The sequence below is a fragment of the Prenolepis imparis genome, unplaced genomic scaffold (genome assembly GCF_030444845.1).
Source record: "Prenolepis imparis isolate NDT839.2.m4 unplaced genomic scaffold, iyPreImpa1.0 SCAF_176, whole genome shotgun sequence".
Lineage (NCBI taxonomy): Eukaryota > Metazoa > Arthropoda > Insecta > Hymenoptera > Formicidae > Prenolepis > Prenolepis imparis.
In genome coordinates, this window is record NW_028141334.1 from 43407 (window position 1) to 50685 (window position 7279).

The window sequence follows — 7279 nt, forward strand, 5'->3', positions numbered from 1 at the left end:
GATAAAATCGTAATTTTATGCAAGCTTTCCAATCTTTGTCATCGTTGGTACTATTGACAGTTTTTGTAAATGATATATATTTTTCCTTAGTTATTGGAAGTAAATCGATTCCCCCTTCGAAAGCTGTAGCTATATCCTTAATTATGAAATGTGAGTAGTAACCGGATAAATTATTAAATACTATTGGAATACAAAAAGAGTTTTTATAATTTAAGTTGCAATTTGAGTGTGCTGGACCTCTGTACCGCCCGGTCAGATGGCAATGATCGCGTACGCGTGTATCGTCATCTTGCGTGAATGGTTTCTCACATATATGACAATGTGTCGCGCTATGAAATTTTTCCCACTCGTCTGATGTTAAATTTACGATGAGGACGTTAGTTGCCAAAATATTCTTTACGCGTATCGCTAAATTTTGTAGTTGTTTGGAAAACCACGAAACGCAATCTACACTACGACGAGAATAATACTCGGATAATGAATCGTCATATGAGCAATGTACATAATATGCTATACCAAATACTTGGTCATGTTGAAAGTTTTTTCTTCTTCCGTCTTTGTCAGTACGCATTCGAGGTCAGCGCATACAACAAAAGGAAGCCGTTCTTTCCTGGTGTGGTAGGTGAAGCTGAGCCACTTGTCCTTATCGCTCGGTAACCGGATAGCGCAGACATTCATCTCTCCGCAGTCTACTGTATGTGACTGCAACTTGTCTTCCGAACCGAAATAATGCAAGCATCTGTAAAAACAAATAATTAGTTTTTTTCCATATATAACTTATATATTACATTTTTATATTATATATATATTGCGTTTTTAATTAAATATACGTACCGATCGCAGATATATTTTCTGTCATTGTTTTTGCTCAATTGCGAGCTCACGAGCCGGGAGAGATTCTTGATCCATGCGAAATGTCCAATGTTGTTGCTGTCTTCCACGTACAGCAAGTTGACGTGTCTGTCTTTCTTCTGCTCACTGAGACGTATCGAGACAATGTTCTTTTCTTCGATGCTGTACACATTTATCGAAATGTTGTTTGATAGTTCAAACTTTTTAATTTGATTCACAGTCACTGGAAACTCAATGTCTTGGAAATTCAGCACTGTTGTGTAATGCGGATATGAAGATTGCCGTTCCACATTTCTTTCTGCGGGGTATAGAGCTGCGACCACCGCCCATGCAAAACATGCATTGTCTTTTGATTGCACATTAACCACTGCTCTTTTGTTCATTATTTCTCGCGGTAATTTAATGTGGCATCCCGCATGCATTGGATTATACTTGTTTATATTTACAATTAAATTGATTATTCGCGACAATGCCCAACCACTATCGCGTTCTTGAAACTCTTCTAGCGATGCTAGTGTGGGGTCGATAACGCGGCGTTTGTACCAATCATGTAAATCGGAGGTGCGAAAGATTTCAAAGTTTTTCGTATTGATACTTTTATTAGCACGCTTATCGCCCGACATGAACTCGCCATTAAATATAGTGTTCACTTTCACACTAGTGTGTTTTTGCAACACTTTTTGCACGTGTCTGATCACAATGTCTTTGGCCTCCTCTAGAAATTGACGAGGTTCAATGTGATTGCTGTTTATCACCGCACCAGTCAAGATGCGGCTCTCGAACGCCGTATCAATCTCTCGCCATATGAGTCCGATGTCTCGCGAACTGCTTCCGGCACCTGCATGTACAAAATTCTTCAACCCTTCGTCTGCGTACCGAATTCTTCAACCCTTCGAGATGCGCGATTTGGGAGACAAGCGATTGTCGAACTCCGATCGGTAATCGTGGTCGTTTTATTCGACTTTGTTCTTCCAGTGATTCGATGTATTCGTCACATTTGTGACGTCCACATAAAATTAAATAAATTAATATGGGGAGTAACAAATGGATCGATACGGATCCATGTAGTGATTGGCACGAGTCAATGAAGGTGGGCAGTTGATAAGAATACCAACAATCTCGTCACCTTTTTTCAATACTGATACAAATTGAACATTAGTTGTATCTTTATTACTACTACTATTACTATTATTAGGTATAAGTCTATCATTTTCTAAAACACTAGGTTTTTTGGCACATTCAGTAGAAGAGCATTCGCTATTGTTCTGCGATTTGAAACTCGATAATTCTTTAGGCGGAGTTAAGCTCTTTTTCCTTACATTCGACTGTGCGAAATCATTAATCACGTCTTCTTGGTGCGCTTTCATTGTCGTATCATTATCATCTGTTATGATTAATGTACAACACACATCTTCCTCTTTGTCATTAATATTCTTGTCCGATGACGAGCTGTGGTGTGCATCTACATTTTGTACATCATCTGTAATATCAGACTCACGATTGATTATATCGCTTTTCTCTACACATTTTTCAGGATCACTTGTTGATTCTACAATCTTGCTAAATTCTTCGTTCTCTAAACACAAATGTTGCTGTGTATTATTGCTAACGAGATGTAAGTCTACATTACATTTTGAAGTATTGATAATATTATCGCTTAAAGGATCCACGCACAATTGAAATATTTCTGTAGTAGTAGTGCTATTAGATTTCTGACTAATATCTTTTGATGAACTACTATCAGTATCCGACACATTTTCCTTAGCTGCTTCTATTATACATGATAAATTCCTATTCACTGCAGATGATTCTTTTAATCTGGAATCGCTTCGTTCAATGTTATTAGTGGATGTTTTTGTAGAAACTTTGGGTGAACTCGTAAATTTTGGTTGATTATTAGGACTACTATCAAAAACGTTTAATGGTACTATATCTGCTGTATCATTATTTTCGTAAATTTGATTCTTAACTGAAGTCACTTGTTCAATTTTACAACTATTGTTTATTTTAGAATAATTTGAAATTGATATTGCAGAATTTATTTCACTTATTTGTACACAATCTTCTTCTGGAAAACTTTGTTTGAATGGTAAGGAAAGTATGTTCTCTGTGGTAGATTCTTCTACATTCATAGGCTCATTTATTTCAGATTGACGAAAAGTAAGTCGTTCAATGAAAAAGGATGAAATCTGTCGCACCATTCGTTTTGAAAACTTGCGCTATTATCCAAAGAATTATTTAACTCGGAATTCAAGAGAAGTGGTGGCGACGTTGATGAACGTGAAACAGACATGTACGGTTCGAAATTAGTAGGTTTTTGTACTTGTAATTCTGCAGCTACTAAATTTATATCTTTAGTCTGTGATAGAGTTGATTCTATTACTGTATTGTCGCCGGACGAATAATTTAATGCTAAACTACTGTTGGATTTTGCCAAAGATGTGTCGAAACCTGATGGCGTATCAGCATTGAGCCTTTCTACTTTGCTATCCACTTCCGTCTCATTTGAAGAGAAAGAAGTCAGAGCACTTGAAATCTTCTTGAGAGCTTCTTGTTCAAGATATATTAAAGATTCTGTAATATCACTAATCTTTGAATGTCTAATAACATCATCGTCGTCAATTACATGCGGTTTTTCAGATGATTCATATTCTAATAAATTTTCTCCATCGAATAAATAAATATTTTCTTGGATAATAGAGCAATTTTCAGGTATGATGATGCTAGGTTGTTCATTCCAATTTTCAGTATACGAATTTTCACGTAAATCTTGTTCATCTGCATTAGTGGATTCTATTTTCTTCATCTATAGAAACAAGATTATCCACATCAAAGTCCTCATCCTCAGAATCAGAAATAGATTTAACTAATACTATTGGTCCATCTTCTTGATCTTTGATAACCCAATTTGCGTCTTTTAGGACTTTTCTCAGTACTTCTATTGAAACAGTGAAATTTCTTTCATGTAAGTAAGATAATATATTATTTAAAATTACTCCTTCATTTTCTTGACCATCTTCTTAACCATAATAAGATGAGAAGATATATCTTATCGCTTCATGCAGTAATATCTCATTGTCTGAGCGATTGTCAACGAATATAAGATAATCAAATTTATCCACTAGTTTAAATAATTCATCTACTCCTATTATTTTACTGCTTTCTTTTATCGATGAAAGTCGGTGAAATACTGCCATTTGTGTGCATGTACCTAATTCTTCAGTGCCCTCAGGTCCCTCACAAATTCCATGAAACATTACGCTATACGATGGATATCTCACCACAATGTTTTGTGCCCTGTTAACAAAATAATAATAAACGTAAAAGAAATTTTCTACAGTTCCAAGCTTAACAAAACTCGAAGAAGCTTTACTCACCAGTCTTGAAATTGTTCCCTTGTCCATTCAAATTTATGATCTGGATGTCTGATGCCTGCGAAATTCGGAAATAGTACATTGAAGTCTGCATTTGGAGTAGTTATTATTGCCACTTTTGGCATGATGTATCCAAAAATATTAAAGGGCAGATCCATTAATGTATCTTCATGCAAATGCTCAATTCTAGAATTAAGAAATATTTATATATAAAAACTATATATGTGTGTACATATATTATTTTAGCATCTCATATAAAAGAACAATTAAAATAAAATAAGACTATAAACTCTACGTTAATATTCATGCAATATAACATACAATTCGATGCAAATTACAGCATCCGTTTGCTCCAACTTTCGGTCATTATGTGTTACACTTCCTTCATATATTTCAATTGTAAGTGGTGTTTTTCGAGGACTTAGGTATTCTACGAGAAGTGGTTCCGCCTTTGCTTTGTAAGACTGTAAAACTTTTCTATCAATGTCAACGCAAAGTATCTCTTCCACGCCTTGTATATTTTTCAAGTGTACCAAAAATCTCATTTCTGCACATCCAAAGTCCACAACCTGACGACAAATATTTCAAAAATACAGTTTCCCTATCTAAAGAAAAAACAGTGAAATTGGTACGCATATTGTAATAGAGCATATTAGAGTACACATTATTTTATGTGTATTAGAGTACACATTATTTTATGTGTACTCTAATATATATATTTTATAAGTATCACTATAAGTTTAAGTATAACTGTTTAATAATCTTAAGTATGCGAATCGTATCTAGAAGCTAATACTGTGGTAATGATTATATATCTCGAATTGATATCGGATTGACTGTGCTTTAGTTTCTCAATGTAATATGATCTCAGTATAATGATTATGATTATAATATTTCAGTAATGATCTGATGATGATTCTTCTCTGCGAGCGGTTATACAGGGTGATTCGAAACAACCGTTTGTCCTTAAAATGTCGTATTCCTGAATGAATTCTGAGACCATTTTTCCTTTGCCAAAATTTTATCCGAAGCTTAGTTTTTAAGTTATAAAAGGAAATAGTTAGCGAATTACGGCACGGGTACGGCCGGTAGGCAGGAACGGCGCAACTCATCCGACGCGGGCGATTACGCGAGGCGCTCGTTGCGATCAGCTGTTATCTACACGCGATGTGTGTGTGTGTGTGTGTGTGTGTGTATGTACATACACCCTCTTTTTCTCTATCTCTCTCTCTCTCTCTCTCTCTCTCTCTCTCTTACTTATTCTTACCTTATAGAGATGTCTTCTGATGAATAATTGTACGACTGGAATAGATCACAACGTTGACGTTGACACAGACGTTGACACACCGTGACACACCGAATAATAAACGATTCTTTTTTTATAAATTGTATTATCGACACTTTGATGAATACACTCACGCAATCAGAGAGAATTTTCTCTTAGAATTTACTCTGAGAATCATGATAATCATGGGACAATATGGTATGGAAAGAATTTTTTGAAAATTTCTCTGATTAATATTTATCACATTAAAAATAATAATATCTATCATAATAAAATATAAAATATGTTTGATTAATTTTACTATGCAGTTTAGTAAAATGAATCAAACATATTTTATATTTTATTATGATAGATATTATTATTTTTAATGTGATAAATATTAATCAGAGAAATTTTCATAAAATTTTTTCCATACCATATTGTCTCACGATTACCATTATTTTTAGTGTAAATTCTAAGAGAAAATTCTCTCAGACTTGATCAAATATTATTTATTAATCTATCACAACACTCAATCACAATTCGCGGTTACTACCGATTAATTATTAAAAATTACTTTTAAAAAACGCGTTAAATGTACATTACTCGTCGCGGACAACAATATAGTCTACGATAACAGACTGCGGCGACGCCGACGCGACGATAATAATCGCGCGGCGTTGCCGAACGTGATTGACGCGAGATCCGCGAGACGCTACCGTGTCTTGTGATTAATCGAAGCCTTTGTATTATGAATGCGCTAATTTAGAAAATGTATAACAAAGTTATTAAAAAAAAAGTATTATAACGTATTATAATACGTTATAATACTTTTTTTTTAAATAACTTAACATTATACGTTTTGCTTTTTCTTTTCTCAGCGAGACGTGAGAAAAATAATTATTTTATGTTTTTTTATTGTTTTGCAAGATGTTCCACGTATAAATATGTTGATCGCTCTGAAAAGAGCGGATTGGTTTTGATTGCTCTGAAAAGAGCGGATTGACTTTGGTCGCTCTGAAAAGAGCGGATTAATTTATAATTTTAAAAAATTTATAATAGGTGCTCAAAATGAGCACCATCCATCCTTATGCAAGCTCTCATGCGTTTAAGTAAATTTAATTGGACGTTCTCCATTACTTCCTCTTCGATATTCCAAATTGCATATCGCAATCTAGTTTCCAAGTCGTCGACGTCTTCGGGAAGCGTCTTCGGGAAACGATCTACTTTTCTCAGAAAATTTTCGCAAAACGTTCGTCTTGCATGATAATCTTCTGGTCGTAAATGTTGCACGCGTGTGTAATGAAATGCGTGCAACTTTTTTTCTTGTTTGGTTGGAAGGACACTGCCAGTCTCGTTTTGTCTCTGAGTTCTTCGTATGACGGGAGCAGATGGATGATTGATTGCATTATCGATCTGCATCTTATATTTATACGATTCGTGGGAGGCCGCTGTCGCGGGTGTCGCGTGCCACTATTCGACGCGGCAGGCGTGGAGGGGGAAATCGCGACACCCCGCGGATTGTATAAATAAAATGAAGATTGATAATGCAAACAATAATCCTTCGATTATTACAAGCGTTAAGAGGACGATATGGCAGCGTACACAAACGAAGAATACTACGATATGCTAATGGCACTTGGCGAGTGTCACGGGCAGTATCACGTAGCTGCAAGACGATACGCCGAATTATATCCAAATCGAGCAAGACATCCGTCAGCTCCTGTCATACTACGAGCAGCTCAGAGACTATACGAGACTGGCAATGTGCTTCCGAATAAACACGAAA

General features: G+C 35.5%; 1 pseudogene; it reads right to left on the minus strand.

Annotated features, from left to right (window-relative positions):
- Positions 1 to 1877: 1877 nt before the first annotated feature.
- Positions 1878 to 6912, minus strand: LOC145947884 (uncharacterized; annotated as a pseudogene).
- Between the last annotated feature and the right edge of the window lie 367 nt (positions 6913 to 7279).